General features: G+C 35.5%; 1 protein-coding gene and 1 long non-coding RNA gene across 7 annotated transcripts in view; one reads left to right on the top strand and one right to left on the bottom strand.

Annotated features, from left to right (window-relative positions):
* Nucleotides 1-17376, bottom strand: part of LOC125692629 (uncharacterized) — a 63474-nt gene that overhangs the window by 1153 nt on the left and 44945 nt on the right. The window lies entirely within an intron of this gene.
* GSTCD (glutathione S-transferase C-terminal domain containing) overlaps nucleotides 1-17376 on the top strand; it is a 66623-nt gene that overhangs the window by 10606 nt on the left and 38641 nt on the right. The gene's annotated exons all lie outside the window — the stretch shown is intronic.

Raw genomic sequence — 17376 nt, 5'->3', positions numbered from 1 at the left:
CTCAAGTCATCAACGGTCAATGACCAAACTGAATAAAAGCTTGACCTTGTTTTTGTACTTTTTCTCTACTGTTTCTGAGTTTCCTGAGCATTTCTTCATACTTAAGGTAGTAATCTTTGACCGTGTGATGTTCCTGTAATCAGCACACGTGTCCATGTATAAACTGTGTCTTGCAGAGCAGTAGCAGCAGATTTTACTTTTATGGAAATGCACTGCATTAGCAAAGTTTGGAAGCTACATAGCAGTATTCCCTTTTGTGGCAGGTTCCCCTGCTCTGCAGTGATTGTTTTCTCTCTTGGATTGCAGAGCATTCTGCTACCGAGTGACTACAGAGTTCTGCAGAGAAAAAAGTGCATTACCACAATATTCATTGTTTTCACTGGTGTTGTGAATATCAAATACCTTTCGTACCACACATGCACACTTCAGACATCTGTGAATACAAACATATTCTTGCCTACAACGTGGAGGCTGTAAAAATAAAATTTGAAGTTCATTTCCTCTATTTTGGATCTGTGTGTTGTTTACGAAGTCCTGACAACTCTCGTGTACTGCGAGCATCTGTCCATACTAAGCCATGCTTCTTTAGACTTCGCGCGGTTATTTTGGATGTACCTTTTATGTTAAAACAGCTTCATAGTCTGATGAAAACCTTTGGGAGGGTTATTTTCTTGACATGCCAGTGACTGCATTCAATAATGAATGCTCGTTTTTGCTTCCATCCAGTGCTCAGATTTTTGGCTATAAATTTTAGTTACTACTTCTGTTAACGTACCTCTTTTCTTCCATTTAGGAAAAGAAACCAAGAAAGATGCACGATGTGCAAAACAATGTGTGCATTTGGAAACTTTATTTTTTAACTGATCTCTTAGACTTGGTTTGATTGGCTGGAGTTAAAACAACCCCTGATTCTTGTGTGTATATGCTCTCCCTCTTTTTTTTCCTTGTTTTCTGATACAGTTAGTGATGATATCAATGTCTGAAAGAGTCTGCAGCCCAATTCTGGGGAGTGAATATTTGCTGGCTCAACAAGGGTGCCAGGAGAGGGAGACTTCACCCCTCAAATCACACCTCCCATCCTGACAGCAATTATGCTGATGCCATTCACTGACTTAGGGGAACTCCAGATGGTTGTACTTTTAGTCTGGGGCCTGTAATGTCACACAGGGCAAAAAGAAATTTCCTGATATAATTGATTTCTTTTTTCGGTTGGATACATGTATGTGGTTACCTCTGTTGTTCTATGTGGGACTGTGGTTTATTGCCTAATTCTTCTGCTAGTAAAGCCTAGTTGTTGTTTCATTAATTTAGTTATCTGTGTTTTATTAGTAAGTCCTACATGATGTGCTGAGAAAATAGTCACTGACAGAATCTGACAGAGTTTTAAACCAGGTTTGGGTAATCGAAGCTTTCAAACAGATTACTGCTGCAGTTGGTAAATACAATTCTTACTAATACTTATGGAAGACAAAATAGTGAAAGTTTCACTTAAAACTCACCTTGGCTTTTATTTACAGTTAACTCGATTAGCTGGCACATTGTACTTTAATGTCGTAGGTGATGTGATTTCTGTGCTCTGAGATTAAATATTGTACTTCTTGTCAGAAGTATGTGGAAATTCTCAAATTGTTCAGCCTGTCTGTAAGGCTAATTAGACCACCTCGCTGTCACAGCTGTTTACCAATGATTGCATTTATGATGTAATCATTTAGAAAAAAAGATTAACTTCATTTAGTATTTTTATAGGGATTATTTATTGTGAATTGTTACTTCAGATAATAACATCATGATATTGGATGGATATTTTAGTTCTTACAGACTTTTACTTCAGGAAGAAATTTAAAACAAAATTTTTATGTTTTAAAATATATTGTAAATGCTGATGTCTGTTTTAATTAACTCCAAAAGCTTGGTCAGTACTTTTTAATTGGCTTTTTCTTTTCCTAAGCTTATTTCTCAGATCTGTAATGAGGTCAGAAATATGTTGATATCATCTATTAAATAAAGGAGCCAAAACCTCTCAGCACTTTGTCTTCCACATAGTGTAACTGACCCTCATTCATGTCTCCTTTCTTCTCTTGTGGGTTCAAATAAGTAAGAAATATTTTAAAAAATATATTTATTTATTTGTGATACTACGTTCTGAAACAAAGCTAGACTGGCAGTGTACTTGTGATGGTGTTCACTTAAAAAGGTGGTGGTTGTCTGTGAACAAATCTACACTATTCTTTCCAGGGCGTGAAGATGCTCAGAGTATGAGCATAGCATGTATCAAACTGCAGTCGGTAGGCTCGTAGTAATGCTGTCTTTTCTTATAAAAGTGTTTCCCAAATTTGCATTCAAATGTTCAGACTTTTAAGGAGATAAACAGAGTTTTAGAATGCTTTACTCAGTTTGTAAAACGAGACTGAATTTGAGGAGGCCAGCGCCCAATATTCAGACTGTCTCTGAAATGGTTATTGAGAAGACATATGTTACTTTGATATGTAAGGCACAAAATAATTGATAACACACTGTGAATGTGGTTTATTTTTTGTGAGGGGAAAAAACCCACAAAAAACAAAACAGAACTTGTGAAAAACATGCAAATTGTATATTGAAGATTGCCTTTGTTGTCTTTTTTACACAAATAATTTATGTCACCTAAGAATCTGATCCAGTGCTCTTTCTTTGAGAGGTCTGCTTTTAGGAACAGGTATATTTCAATAGTTGTATGAATATAAATCTTAGTGTAAGTGCCAAACTTGGTTATTTATGTACATATAGAGTACAGAATGTCCATATAAGAAATAGAAGCTTTTCTGAATCACAGAAAAAATAGTGACAAGAGAAGGAAACTGCTCTTCCAGTGCTACTTTTCTTTGTCTGATAGTGTAGAAGAAAATGTTAGTCCTATTTTTTTTTTTTTTTTAAGGGGTCAGGATTTTGTTCTTCTGTAGCAAAAACATAAATGAAGTGGTTTGAATGTAATTTCTGATAACCAGTTATCTCAAACCATTTGAGAATGTTAAGAAACTGAGCATGTTTACTCTGGCATGTTGATTTGAGAATTGACATCAGAATATTTATGACCAGATGAAGACAGAACATTTGAATAAAATCTTTTTAAACCAACTTTTAATGAATTCTGAATACAGACAGATGGAAATTTCTGCTGTTGTTATATAGTTCACTGACAAACCCCAGATTTGATGCATGTCTGCAGAAGAGTTGTTTGACAAAGTCACATCCTCCTCAAAAGCATAAATAAAACCCTAAGGTAGTGAGACAAACTTCCTTTTAGAAATAAAATCTTTACATTCCATAATGGTTCCACAGAGCAATTGCTTGCATTTTCTTTATGGTACTAATTATTGCTCACTAGGTTTTGTTTTGTTTTTTAAACCAACTGTCCAACACGACTCAGGGTTACTGTAATGCAAATCTTTTTCTGGAAGAAAGAAAAATGAATTACAGATACTTGGCTGACACTTTTTTGCACTGGAATTGTTAAGATATATCTCACAAAGACAAGAGTGATTTCCTTCATTGCCAATAATAAATCTGCTAAATAAAAATTTACTGGGATTTGGATGTCAGAATGTTTTTTATAGCTGGACAGCCATTGATCTTGGAGATGCCATTTATGTTGTTGTTGGTTTTTTTTTTTTTTCCAAGCAGTTGGTTTGTCCTTTGAGATCAGCTCTCAAGGACTCTCCAGATATTTACTGTTCAGTGTGAGTGCTTTGCAAATACTGAGTACTGTGTTGGTAACTTGCTACTCTGCATACTCTCTCTGTAATTAAAGTAGAATAGAGTGTTCTCAAATTTTATGGGACATTTAATATGAAATTTGCATTAGACTTTTAGGAAGTTTTAGGAAGGAAAATATGCTGATGAATTTATTTTCTTTCTGTGAGACGCAGTATGCTTCTTCCTCCTTCTCCCTTCTTTCCCCCATCAGTGATACAAAAATAGCCTGACTTAGGAGCTGCAGTTGCTTTGTCTAATAGTAAATTCGCATCATCAAAACAATTTTCCTTGTGATGCTAGTTTTTCAGGCTTGACCCATATAATTGTTCAGTGTTATCTCTGGTCTTAATTTTCAGTGTGCATAACTTGGGAGTTAAGGTGTCAGCTATTTTTATGCCTACACTTGAGATAAAACCTTTGGTCTTTGAAGACTAAATAGGCAAGTATGTGTCGTCCTGTCTGTAAAATTAATTTACCTATTTGCTAGAATGTTGCTTTGTAAAATGTTTTCTCAAACTCCCAAGCTCTCCCCAGAAAAACGGTTTTGTACTCTGTTTCTTCAGTTCAGTAAGACTCTTGAGATCCATCAGTTTGTACATTTTGAGGCTAGAAAGACAGTATGATCATGTATACCTGTTGGTATTTGATATAGCAGTGTTAGTGGTATACCTGACAACAGTCCTGGGTGATTGGTGTTAGGTTTTTTTTCCAGAACTGATATAAAGACACTGCAATTTGCTGTGGCCTTTCCATCAGTGAGGTGCAGAGACTTTGTAACTCAGTATAAAAAATTCAAAAATGTTTTGGACTTCATAATACACAAAAGTAGTGTTAATGAAAAGAAAGGGGAAACTTCAATGATCTATGATGACGTACTCCATTTGATCTATCAACCATTGCAGAAGGTAGCTTCCTACTGAATTCCATGTATTCTGGGCAAAATGTTGGTTTTTTGGCTTTTATGCTCATGCTAAATGACTCCATAATTGTTCTCTAATTTAACTTTGATTAAAAAACACTGATGTTTTAATGACAGCTGATTTTTAATTGAAGGAAAACAGGATTAAATGATGTAATTATCTTTTAACCAATTTCAGTTTTTGACGCTGGGTCTATATTAAAATTCCTTGTAATTGCTAACAGAACTTGCTACCATTAACTTGTAAAATAAATGCTTTATTTATATTCGCAGCTGTTTGATTTGAAATTGTTAGCAAGATTGATTCAATATATGCAAATTTCTTGGATTATTTTGTGAAGATAGCATGGTTATTTTGTTTTGTTCCACCTTTTATATTGGTATTAACTTTAGACTATTCTAGTTTTGGGAGATGCCTTCTGAGATGTGAATATGTGTTGCTTAAAAGTCAAAACTTTCATAAGGAGTCTGATATTTTACTAAAGTTCTTGCTAATCCAGAGATGCAAATTGTGTTTTATTTTAAATGTTAAACACCTCAGTGTTGCTAAAATGAGGTCCAGGCAGTCATTTATTCTATAAAACAAAAGGAGTTAAAAGGAACACTTTAAAGTTTTTCTATTTCCCTTCCTAGCATGTCAGAACTTTTTTGAAAGACTTTGAAGATGTGTATTTTTTTAATACTTTTGTAGTCTATTTCAGGATCTCAAGCATCCTGAAGCAGGAACTCGTCCTTCTTCATCTGATTTTCCATATCAGACAGTTCTTTGCCTGCAAGCCACATGGGTAACAATCCAAGTGAAGCTCAGCTGAAGCTGATTCTCATTAACCTCTCCTTATAGCTATAGATCAGCTGCACTTGTTTAAAAGCTTAAACTACATTTATGATTACACTGCATTTTGCAATTCAAGATTTGGAAAACCTGAGATGGTAGTGGAGCCATGTTGCCTCATACTCTTAACAAATAGTTGAGAAATGAAAGACTTCCAATAACAGAGATGTTGGCTTGAATATGAGCAACGTTTGAGGTTGTAAGTGTATGAAAAGGAAGCTTATTACTGCAGTTTTCTTCTTTTACGTGGGTTAACTTCAAAACAGTGTTCTTTCAATACTTTAGATTTCTTGTGGCTTTTTTGAACACTTTTTGACTGCTCTAGGATGTAGCATTGCATAGTTGACCTGAGTCCAGTTTTGATGGGAGTTTGAATTAAACTATTATTTTTTAAATCTAAAAATCAGTATCTTTGTATGTAACTGGAATCTGCAAGTTACCTGTGCTACCAAACCATTTAACTTGTCCATGGCAATATCACAGGATTATAGAATGGCTTAAGCTGGAGAGGGCCTTACAGATAAAAATCTAGGATTAATGTGATCCCGAAAGACATTCTCCTCTAAACATGTCTCAAAATCATCTACAGGGGATGCTTTTTGAGAATATATATAGAAATTCACTGTTTTTAATGGTCAATAAGGTGTACTTGGGAGTTATGCTGTGTGCACAGTAACGCTATGCTTGAATAAGACAATGGTGGCACACCGCTTCCTCCTCTTTGTCTGGAAAATGCTTGCATTAACTGTTTGATGGTTTGGGGTTTTTTTGAGTCCTGTTCATAGTGTTTCCATTTTGTAACAAATGATTCCATATATGCCATCCAATCTAAAGGACTTTGAGAACTGCATAAATAGAGACCGTTCATGCACTGTTGGTACGCAGGAGGTCCTCATGGCAGCTGGATAAATAATTATTAAAACAAACAAACAAACAAAAACAACCTTCCTCATACGTACCTCAACCTTATATCAGAATTTCAGCAAAAGTGTAAACAGATAATGGGACAGAACAATGTGGTGGTGATAGTTGTTGTTCATGTTCCTCTTTTTTTTCCCCTCTTGCTTGGTTCTACCACTTTGAAATAGACCTTTCTGCCATTCTGAGTAATAACTAATTGTCAGTTTGAGGAGTTTTGCTCTTTGTACTGATACATATGAGCTTTCTTACAGAGCACATAGCGTTAAGACTTGCAGCACGTTCATTTTTCATCTTGTCCTGTGCTAAATCTCTGTGTTCCTGACTTTCGGAATGCTTTTGTAGTATCGGCCCACTTTGGAATATGAACAAACAAAAAACAACTTTGGATATTTAAAATGCTGGTGTACAAATAAAGAAATTCTGTCTGTTTCTGCATAAGTAAAAATTCAACATAAGTACAGATTGCCATTACTTCTTTGGAGATCATATTTTCCTTTTTGAAATTAACTTTCCAAATATTTTAATCAAATTTTGTAGTAATAAAATCCATATGCATTAGCCTACTTATAGTAGTGACAAAGATCTAGGATGAGGGAGAATTGATCCTTTTCTCTATCTTCAAATGCTCTGAATGAGCTATTGGATAAATTGCTGATACATTAGCCTTCATAATTAGTATTTTCTAGAATTGCTCTAAGTCTTAAACTGGTCTCTTGTAGTATCAGCATTGTCTTTAAATGAGGTATTTCAGCTGTCCTGGTGTTCCATGCTGTAGAATGTCTTCACTGTTTTTTTCTCAAAGATTGTTCTGTAAGTTTTCTCCTTAGACTTAAATCCCCACTACATCTGTATTACTGTGAAACCACTGTACAGCTTGTGTCCTTCCTGTGTTCCCTTGCTATACATGAGAGTATTAGGATTCAGACTTTATAGATTAGCCTAGCTATGAAGCGTAACTGACAAAAGAGTTTAAAGTTACTTTTTTCTCTCCTTTCTTTGCAGTGTTTTTATAGCTCGTTTACATTGTTTGCTACACATGGTAGCTGAGGGACAGCTGAATTTGAAGTTTATCAGTCTAGCTGTTAAGTGAGCATGACTGATGTATTTCTGCTATAAAGCCTTAAACAGTCCTTTCAAGTGAACATATCAGGAGATCATTTTTACCTCTGCAGCATCTTTTTTGACTCTTACTTTCGTTAAAGCCTAGCACTGATCTGTGCAAATTTGTCTTTCAAGACAAAAATATGTGCTGTTTGAGCTGCGTGTGTGACTTGTAGACGTTTCTGGCCACAGGAGGGCAGCAAAATCTGTTTGGATCCCAAATTGTAACGGAATGAATGGAGCTGTGCCCTGCAACCAAGGAGTCAGCCAAGAAAAAGGTAACAGGTGTGAGAACTACCACGTGAAAAGTGCCTGATTCCTAAGTTTGGGATGACCAGCGGGAAAAAAGAGTGGTTTTAAAAGACTTTTATCTTCTCATTAGATTTGACTGTTGAAACACTTGTATTGTTGGCCCCAAAAGAATTAAGGGCAGAGCACTGTTTGATTTGCTGGGTGCTGTGTAAACAGATTGCAGAATATCACCTGTTTTTGTGGATGTTTTCTGCTGTAAGAAAAGAGATAACAGTTGAGCAAAGGGTGACAGAGGGGAGAAGCTGATCAGCTCAACCACTTCTTTGGGAATTTTATGTTGTGGTGTTGTTTTTGTGACAAAGGAGAATGCTGGTAGCTCAGTGGAAATTTCTGGGATTTTTTTTCCCCAGCATGTGTATAAAAACACAAGAGAAATTGTACAGGTGATTTTTTTTTTTTTTTTTCTTTTTTTCCAATTGCTCAATCAATGCTGCCACTGTGTAAAGACCAATCTTGGTAACTGAAAAAGAAGATATCATGAAAGGACAGGCTATTGCTGGAATTCAGAGTAAAAAGAAGTAACGTGTTTGATAGAGCAGAAGAAAAAAGTAGGCAAATGAAAATGGTGCAAACAAAAGAATTTAAGGAGCTAGCCTCTGTGGTAATGGTTTTTGTCTTTTTCATTTTTTTGGTAGCAACGCTCTGAGCGTGTGACCCTCTTCATTAGGAGGGTAGGGCTACAGTCAAAGTGTGTAAGAGCAAACTAGCCTGTGCGTTTTCAAATGTTCCAAAGGAACAAGAGAGAGGTCCAGTTAAGAGAGAAACTCTTTCTCACAACTTCCTTCCAAACAAGGAAATGTAGGCACTCAGTAGTTAACATCTGAAATTAACTAAATGTGAGAAGTAAGGTATAGTTTATGTGCTCAGGTAACAAAAAGACTATGCAGCCCAGAAGATGACTGAAAACCAAGGCAGAGTTTGTCTTTTTCTCCTTTTCCCATGTTACTGAACACTGCAGACACACCAAAAGAATTTATATGTTGTTCTCACTGAAATTTATTGGTGTTCACTCCTTCTGTTCTGTGGATAACTCTTTAAGAAACCATTTTGTTATTGTTTGGGGACGAAAAGAAGAGGGGGTTTGTTCAAAGTTGAAATGTTTCATAGATTACGTGACCTCTTTTATAATGGTCTTCGGAGATCCTATTAGATTATTTATAGATGGCGGAAACCTGCGGAGTTTGCTGCTTAATATTCTGTCTTTGAAGTCAGAAACAGAATTGGGGTGGGTGCTGTCATTTATAGTATTAGGCATTCTTAATAGTGTTTATGGTTCTCTTATTATGGGGCTTTTAATCCCTCTCTATTATATGTATTGGTGAAGTATTCAGTACTGTGAGGAAACTGTAGCACTGATGCTGACTACTTACTATGGCACATCTAAATAGAAATCTTCAAGCAGCATTTGAACTTTAAATAGCTGCTGGACTTCTGGTGTTTTTTAGATTTCCTAGATCAGAGTAAAAGAACTTAAACATCAGAAAGCAATTTTAAAAGACCATTGCAATTTTTTAAAAACAAAATCTTATTTTGCTGAGGTCTGCATTATATTCACGATACTCTATTAAATATTTAAAATACTAAATATCCTTACTGAGTTATTTTTGAGGCTATTAATTGTTTCCAGAGTTCGTGGTTGCTGTGATTTTTAGGTCAATTAACAATATGGTCACAATAAATAAAAATGAGATTTTTTTTATTTTGTAACTATAAAGCTAGACAGCTTCTTTCAGAAATGCGGTCAAACATTTTGAACAACTTTGCAATTTAAAAGCTGTATGTGCCAAGGATGGAGGTGGAGGACTGCCTCACTTTTACACAGAAAACTTGTTACTGTTGAGGTACTGTCAAGTTACGTGCTGCTTTAGTGGATTTCTGCGAGCTCTCCATTGACATTTTACGATGAGTTTATGGATCACAACATATTGTGGCAATACGATAACCCTGTGTATGTGAAACATACTTTGAAAATCATGTTTCTGGCAGAAACAGTGTCGTGTACAATCTTAAAGGTAATGGTAGTACAAGTGGTTGGACATACCTTCTTCATTCACCCAATTTTTATCTATTGTTGAATTCAGGTACAGATGTTATTTCCAATCTATAAATCATTTGTGACAATGCATGAGACAAGAAGGATTTTTTGTCTGTTGAAGTTACTTATTGCTTCCACCTGTACTTTCGGCCCATGTTAAGAACCATGAAGGCATTGCTTGATTTGGATACAGTCCCACTTTGGATAAGGTCAGGAGTTTCATTTTAGTTCTTCCTGAAAGTGGGCTCTTGGGCTGCAGTTAAAGTACACTTAAAGCTCCAATTCTGAGGAGGATGGCATCGCTGTACGTGAAGGGAAAAAGCTTAAAATCTAAACTTAATAGAGTAGTTTTGTTGTGAGTGATTCATAATCTCTTCTGAGTAGTCTGATACTTTCTAAGCTTTTAATTACATGAAGGAAAGGCCAGACTACTGTATGTTTAGTGTTTTAGTGAAGGTGGTATTAATTATTTTGTACTTGAAATGCATCTTCTCCAGATGGTCTGGAATAGCTTCTGAAAAGTTAATTTTTGGCGCATGTCTAATGTCAAATTTCTGGCCTCCTACCATAACAATATCAAAGGAATTTGCATCCTTTAAAATCTTTAAAAGTTTTGAAAAGCAAAAGCAAGTGGAAATTCAGCTATTTGTAGAATTATCTTGTAAGTGTAGAAAAATTGGAAAATAATCCTTATATTAAATTCAGTCAAATCTAATCTAAGACAATAAAACCCTTTTTTCTTGCCGTTGTGGAACATGAACTTAAAAAAAAAAAAAAAAAAGTGTTAGGAGGATTTATTTCAGTTTGTCACTGAGCTTTTGGTCTTTGTGTCTGTGTTTTAGTTGCATGTGTAAGCATAGCGAGTAGAACAGTTGAGACAGTATTCACTTACTAGTTCCAATCCTTACCTGGAATTTACTAATGTGACTCATTGTTGAAGTACTCTTCATTCTGCTTAAATGCTTCCCCGTATCCTACTTGCAGATCTTTCCTTTGTTCTCGAATGTTTTGTAACAAGAAGTATGAACTATACCCATCTCCCAAAGACTAGAATGCCCTTTAATTGTACAGACTTAAAACTGTTCTAAGCACTTCCATAAATGAAAGTAAACTGGACAAAGTTTTCATCTCAGCTCTTCTAGTTGCACTGCAGTCCTTCCTTTGTGCAGGTGCAGTTGTTTGTAAGACAATAACATAGCTATATCTGCATACATTAATTTAATATAATTGCTTGCGTATGCATTTTTTTACCAATACTTACTGCTGGCTTTTGCTTCTCTTGAAAATCTCAATTAGATTAAATTTGACCTAGCACTTGTTTGTGACCTCTATGGAAATGTAGGAAATGTGCAAGCTAATCCCAAATTTTGCACCTGGATGCTGTAGTTTCACCCTGAATAGCTTGCAGTGGTTTTTATTGTGAAGACGTTTCATTTTTTAATAAATATAAATGGAGTTTTATTTTCTTTGTGACGCAATTTGTCTGTGAAAAATCAGTCTCTTTAATTTCGTTCTGTATTTTTTGGGATCTGTAGAACTGTTCATCTCCTTCTTGCAATGACTGATCTTCACTGATGTTGTTGAGTCTTTTCAAGGAAGTGTCACATTTCTGATTTAGACTTTCAAAAATTAATATTCATTGGTGTCCCGATTCAAAATCAAGCTAGATATTTTGCACCAAATCTGTCTGTAATTCTATAAATCAGATAGTTTTGGTCCTCTTTGTAAGCATTTATTAGTAGTGCTAGTTTTTGAGAGAAGGATGTGCATTTTGAAGTAATACACAATGCATGGATGTTGGATGCCTAAATTAGCCAATTTCTGATCCTAGTGACTTTTTAATGATATAAATTTAAGCAGCAAAGATCTTCTCTTGAGCCTCCCATTTCTTGTGCGTTTCTAGACTCTTATTCTTTGTAATTCAAGTTTCTCCTGTGAAAATGTTTCAGATTTATGCAAAGTAACCACAACTGCCAAGTCATGAATAGGTTTTGAGAAAACAACAGAAATAAGTGTTCACGTGGTTTCTTTTAGTTTATCTGCTCTAGGGTACAACAACCAATATGAATCAGTAATGTTGCCATTGTGCTGAATTTGTTGTTGTTCCTGTGTTCTCTCATGTATCTTATGAACCAAATCTATTGCTGTACAATTTTTATGAAACAATTCCTGTGAAACGTTCCGTAACTTCTTCCCTACATTCCCAGTCTTTTTTTTCTGGAAAGTGTGTGTTTTTTTTTTTTTTTTTTTTTTTTTGAAAGATTGGAAATGATTTCTTATTTAAAATCTGTTTTTCTTAATAAGAAAAATAATAAAAAAAAAACCTTAAAATTGCTTTTAAGGTAACAGAACAATTCTTGGTCCTAAGTTGTATGCTTTTTTAAAAACATCTGCCAAGTGTTTTACTTTCCATCTTATCTGCAGCACGTATTTGACATTCCTCCTCTTTTTGCTTGTTACCAAATGCTTTGGCCTAGCTGTGATCCCACTTGATGGATTTAATTAATTTTGGATGTTAAGTAAAATGCATAAAATAAATCGTATCTTCAAGGAAGATTTATTTTTTAGAGTGTTTTCAATCCTAGTTGCTTTGTAACCAAAGGTGAGATTATGCTCTTCATATATTTGCGTCCTTCCCCCCTTTTTTCTTTTATTATGGTTAATGCATCTTTTACTTCTCTCTGTATTTTAACTGTGATTTAAGGATTATATCTAACTAGATTTAAATCCTACTTGTCAGGAGCAAAGTAGACCACATGGCACAGAATGCTGAAATCATATTTGAGTCTTAATGTCAGAAAATTTTCATTAAAAATCAGACATTGTAATGACAGATGGTGGAACTGAAAATCACTACAGTAACTTTCCTCAAAACACACTGGTTGTCTGTGGATTTAGCCTCACCTGGCTTTGTGCTGAATTCAGAGCATACAGGTCTATATAAATGTGTGCACTCATGTTTTTGTTGTTAGAAAAAGTGAGCAGATTTTGTACTTTATCTTTCCTGAAGGTTTTGGAAGTTCATGTCTTAATATGGTGATATACCTATCCAAGACATGTTATGATCAGGATTTTTTTGTGTGTAAATTTGTCATAGTTTGTCATAGTTTTGATAACTGCTATCCATAAGTTACCCTGAGTAAGTTTGCAGATGACACGAAGCTGGGAGGAAGGTCCTCAATGGGGACCTGAACAGGCTAGATTGATGAGTTGAGGCCAGTGAGATGAAATTCACTCAGGTGTCGGGTCCTGCATTTTGGCCACAACAACCCCAGGCAGTGCTACAGGCTTAGGACAGGGGCACTTGAAAGCTGCAAAGAGGAAAAGGATCTGGTGAGGCCACACCTTGAGTGTCCAGAGAAAGACTGAAGCTGGTGAAGGATCTGGAGCACAAATCTTATGAGGAGCAACTGAGGGAACTGGGACTCTTTAAATCTGGAGAAGATGAGGCACAGGAGAGACCGTATAGCTCTCTACAACTCTGAAAGGAGGTTGTGGTAAGGCATGGCCTCTTCGCCCTGGTAACTAGTGACAGGACAAGAGGGATGGTCTCAAGTTGCATCAGAGGAGGTTCAGATTGGGTAATAGGAAGAATTTCTTCTCAAAGAGTGGTCAGGCTTTGGAACAGGCTGCCCAAGGAAGTGGTGGAGTAACTGTCAAAGGAGATGTTTAAAAGATAGATATGGTACTTGGGGACATGGTTTAGTGGGCAGTAGAAGTGGTAGGCAGAAGGTTGGACTAGGTGATCTTAGAGGTCTTTTCCAACCTTAATGATTCTATGGATTCTTGACAGTAGCAACTCCTGATGCTGTTCAGTTAGAGTTGCTACTGTGTGATACAAACAAAGCCAATGAGATAAATTTTAAAGTTCTTACTCTGTTTAACACGTTCTTTCAGTTTTGTATCAGAAAAACACTGTATAGTAGTGCTCCATATTATCTGCATTTCCCAACTGATTTAAACTCCGTGTGTCTGAGAGGGAAAAGGCGTAGTGCCCTTTTTTTTTTTTTTTTTAATTACTTTTCTGAGGCATTTTCAATAATAAATCATTAAGTGAAAACCAAACACATCAACCCTGTAATCTCTTAGTCATGAACACAGAACAATTTTGTGGAGAAATTAACAAATGGTGACAAATAGCCTATGGCAATAAAACGCACACTTATTTCCTTTTCTTCCTTCTCTTGATGGGGGTGGTGGGAAGGCAAGGAAAGGATAATGGCAATACCAGACTGATCTGCGTGGAGTATCTCAGACTCTACTGCACATTAGAAAGATAAGATGAAGTCATGAAACCAGGCCTTGCTGGTTTTATAACTTCAGGTTATTTTACTTTGGTTTTTAAAGAAGTGTAGTTATTCTAAATTCCTTTAAAAGAGGAAATTGTGCATTCCTGCATGTAGATTTCAATTAAAATTAGGGAATTACAATAATAGAATTTTCTGAGTGATTATGAAAAGTATTTAAAATGATTTTTTCTTATGCTAGATAGTAACTATTTTAATTGGGTTATCAAAGTAACGATCACTTAAAATTTTTCTTTAATGTGTATTTTCCCAGAGATAAACATATTCTTGGAGATGGGATGAAAAGTTCAGGAGAAAAAACAGTACAGATTAAATAGGTCCTATTTATAGTGGTACAAACATGCTGTTTTAATTAGCCTACTAAGCATTTTTTAGGGTTTCCCTTGGTAATTCCATCTAGTAATCAGTGGCCTTCATCTTCTGGCTTGTTGCACTGCGCTCTGCTGAAGTCCTATTGTCTTTGGTGTATTCCATTTGAAAATATTTTCCTTTGATCCAACTTCAAGCTGGAGTTGGGACTTAAAGTAGCTTTCTGCTTTTAATATTGCTAACTACATTCTGATCCCAGTTTTACAATAGGTTGATTATTTGCATTATGAACTTCAGGAATCTTGTCTTTCTACTTCTACCTGTAAATATAAGCATATCTGTCCTTTGACCAGAATAAAAGTTGTGTTAAGCAGTTTTTTTCTTGTACTCAGAAAGTATGTCAATAGGTGGACTAGTGAAAGCTGGTAAAAACAGCATCAGCCAACATGGTAATTTGAAAAACAAACCAACTGCAAGCGTTACGATGAAGCAAAACCTGGGTGCTGGAAAGAATGAAAGGGAATAATGCCATTGTGTCTTAGAAATCCATATTGCTTAGTATATGGCTCAAAGTTCAGTCAAGCTGACTGTCCAAGTGTGTAAAACTGCTGGGAGCATCGTTTCCTGATGCAGAATTGCTGTTTCTACAGAAAAGCTTAACAGCATGCCAAATGGGCTGAGACTCAGATGTCGTCTATCTTTGAAGGTTCCTTAAACATTAGTCTATTTGTACTCTTTGCCGTATCTACTTTCATGAAGCCAGAAATAAAGCTTATGTTTGACAAGGAAACTGAAGGATCCCTCTTTTTTGTTTGCTTTGCATGTCATGCTTTGTCATCAATTTAATTGTTAAAAACTTTTTTAAATTACCTATTAAATACCGGGTTCAGAGAAAAAGGAGAGTCTTTCCTAGCATAATAATAATCTTTTTTCATCATCTGTGGATCTGAGGAAATATTTCAGTCTTCAACTATTTTCTGGGTAAAGCATTACAGATAACCTGTCCCCAAGATTCTAAAGAACTAAATTTATTCTCAACACAGAAAAGGTGATGATTCAAAATAACAGGAGAAAGGCATTGGAAATAATGAAGGGAAGTTATTACTTCCCTTGTTTAAACAGATTGGAGAGCATGATATTATCAAAAATAAAGTATAGAAGTGAATAGAATGTAGTTGAAATAGACCTGATCAAATGCTTTCTTAGAAGAAAAAGAATCAGGGAATGTATGATCAGTTTTCAAAAGGTTCCAAGAGTTTGGATATCTGTCATTAAGTTCATAGATTTAAAGGAGGGAATAATCTATAGCTATGCATATTCTCAACATAGCTTAAAAAGTTGGTGAGATAATTTGGATATCTAAATGAGGAAAAAACATTTGAAGTTATGATATTCAGAGGTGCTGTCACTTCTGAAATTTCACAAAGAAAAGGTTAGGTGACTTTAGCATTGTTTATTACACAGAACTTGCCATGTAAGCCAAATGTTGCCTATGTAGAACTTGTGCTGTGTAACAGATTCAAATTTGATTCCGAAGAAATTGATTGAAAAGGAAACTAAAACCAGAATGTGGAAAACTAAAACAATAAAGCCTTGGTTCTAAGCAAATGTCTGTGCAGAGCCTAGAAAACCTGTTTTGTATCTACATTTCATAGGCCATATCTGTATCCTTTCTGCAGGTATTAAGGTGTTTCTTTAATAAATACAGTTCAAGCCAACTATATGTTTATGCATAGTTTTTTGTTTCAGCTATTTTTTAACCCCAGGTATAATTTTCTGTGAAGGTTCTGTTGTAAAATATTATTCCTCTTTCTAAAGAAGGGGAAAAATGTTAAAATGAGCTGTTAGAATTCTTCAAAGAAAGAAGCTGGTTCTTTTCTTTGTTAGTGGATCTTTATTGGACAAGGTATGTCTGCCACCTTTCCAAAAATAATTTATTCATCATCAGGCAACATGCATCATAGAAGCAGATCACCTGGCAACACCCTGTTTGACAATTACTTTGGCTTGCTTAAATGATTTGTTTAGTTGTCAGAATGTACATCTCAAATTTTTATAACATGATAGATTACTGAACTTGCATAGCATGAAGTATAAGTGGGCAAAAAAACTCAAAACTCATTTAATACCAAGCCAGATGTATCTCTGCTCATCACCCTTCTAAAGTTGCCATAAAGGAGAAGAAATGGGCTTTACAGCAGCTGTTGATTGTCAACAGATACTGAGCTCCTTTGAACATAAGGGGAAATATGGATTGAAAACCACTGATAACTTTGTCTGCTGTCCTCAGATTTTAATAAACAGTAGACTATTTATATTGGACATTTCTGCTGTTGTTCACCATTATGCAGACACACAATGGGGACTGCAGTTACTATCACAGCTTATGTTTTTGTGGATTTTACAACTGGAAGTATCCCCTTAAAACTTCTGAACTTTTAGATGTTTCTGTATTCACATATAGAAGTTTTTATTGTATTGTAAGAAAGAAGCATTTTTTCCTGGAAACGCAGGGTAATTCTTGCAGTATGGAGATGGTTGTTCTGGCTTCATGCCTTTTAGGTTTGGCTTACTCAAGAAGTGATAACATCAATCTAAAACAGACCCACTAAAATAACGTCAAAATAATCTCACTCTCATACCAGAAATACCCATTTGTTTTACAAGGGCTGCTCTGAAACGAATGCCTCCTGTTTTATTATACTGGCCCACAATGTAATAGGTGGTGATTGGTGGCATGACAGTAGAGGTTGAACCTTCTCACCAGTATTCCATTATGTTTTGTTGCTGTGTGACAGATGGCAGCAGAGGGGCACTCTGACAAAATGGTGTTTGATATGGAACTGTATGTGAAGTGTGGTTGAATTCCTCCATACAGGAAAAAATTGCATCCTCTAAAATCCATTGA

Source organism: Lagopus muta, chromosome 4, assembly GCF_023343835.1.
Source record: "Lagopus muta isolate bLagMut1 chromosome 4, bLagMut1 primary, whole genome shotgun sequence".
NCBI classification, from domain to species: domain Eukaryota; kingdom Metazoa; phylum Chordata; class Aves; order Galliformes; family Phasianidae; genus Lagopus; species Lagopus muta.
This window is presented reverse-complemented; position numbering and strand designations above follow the sequence as displayed.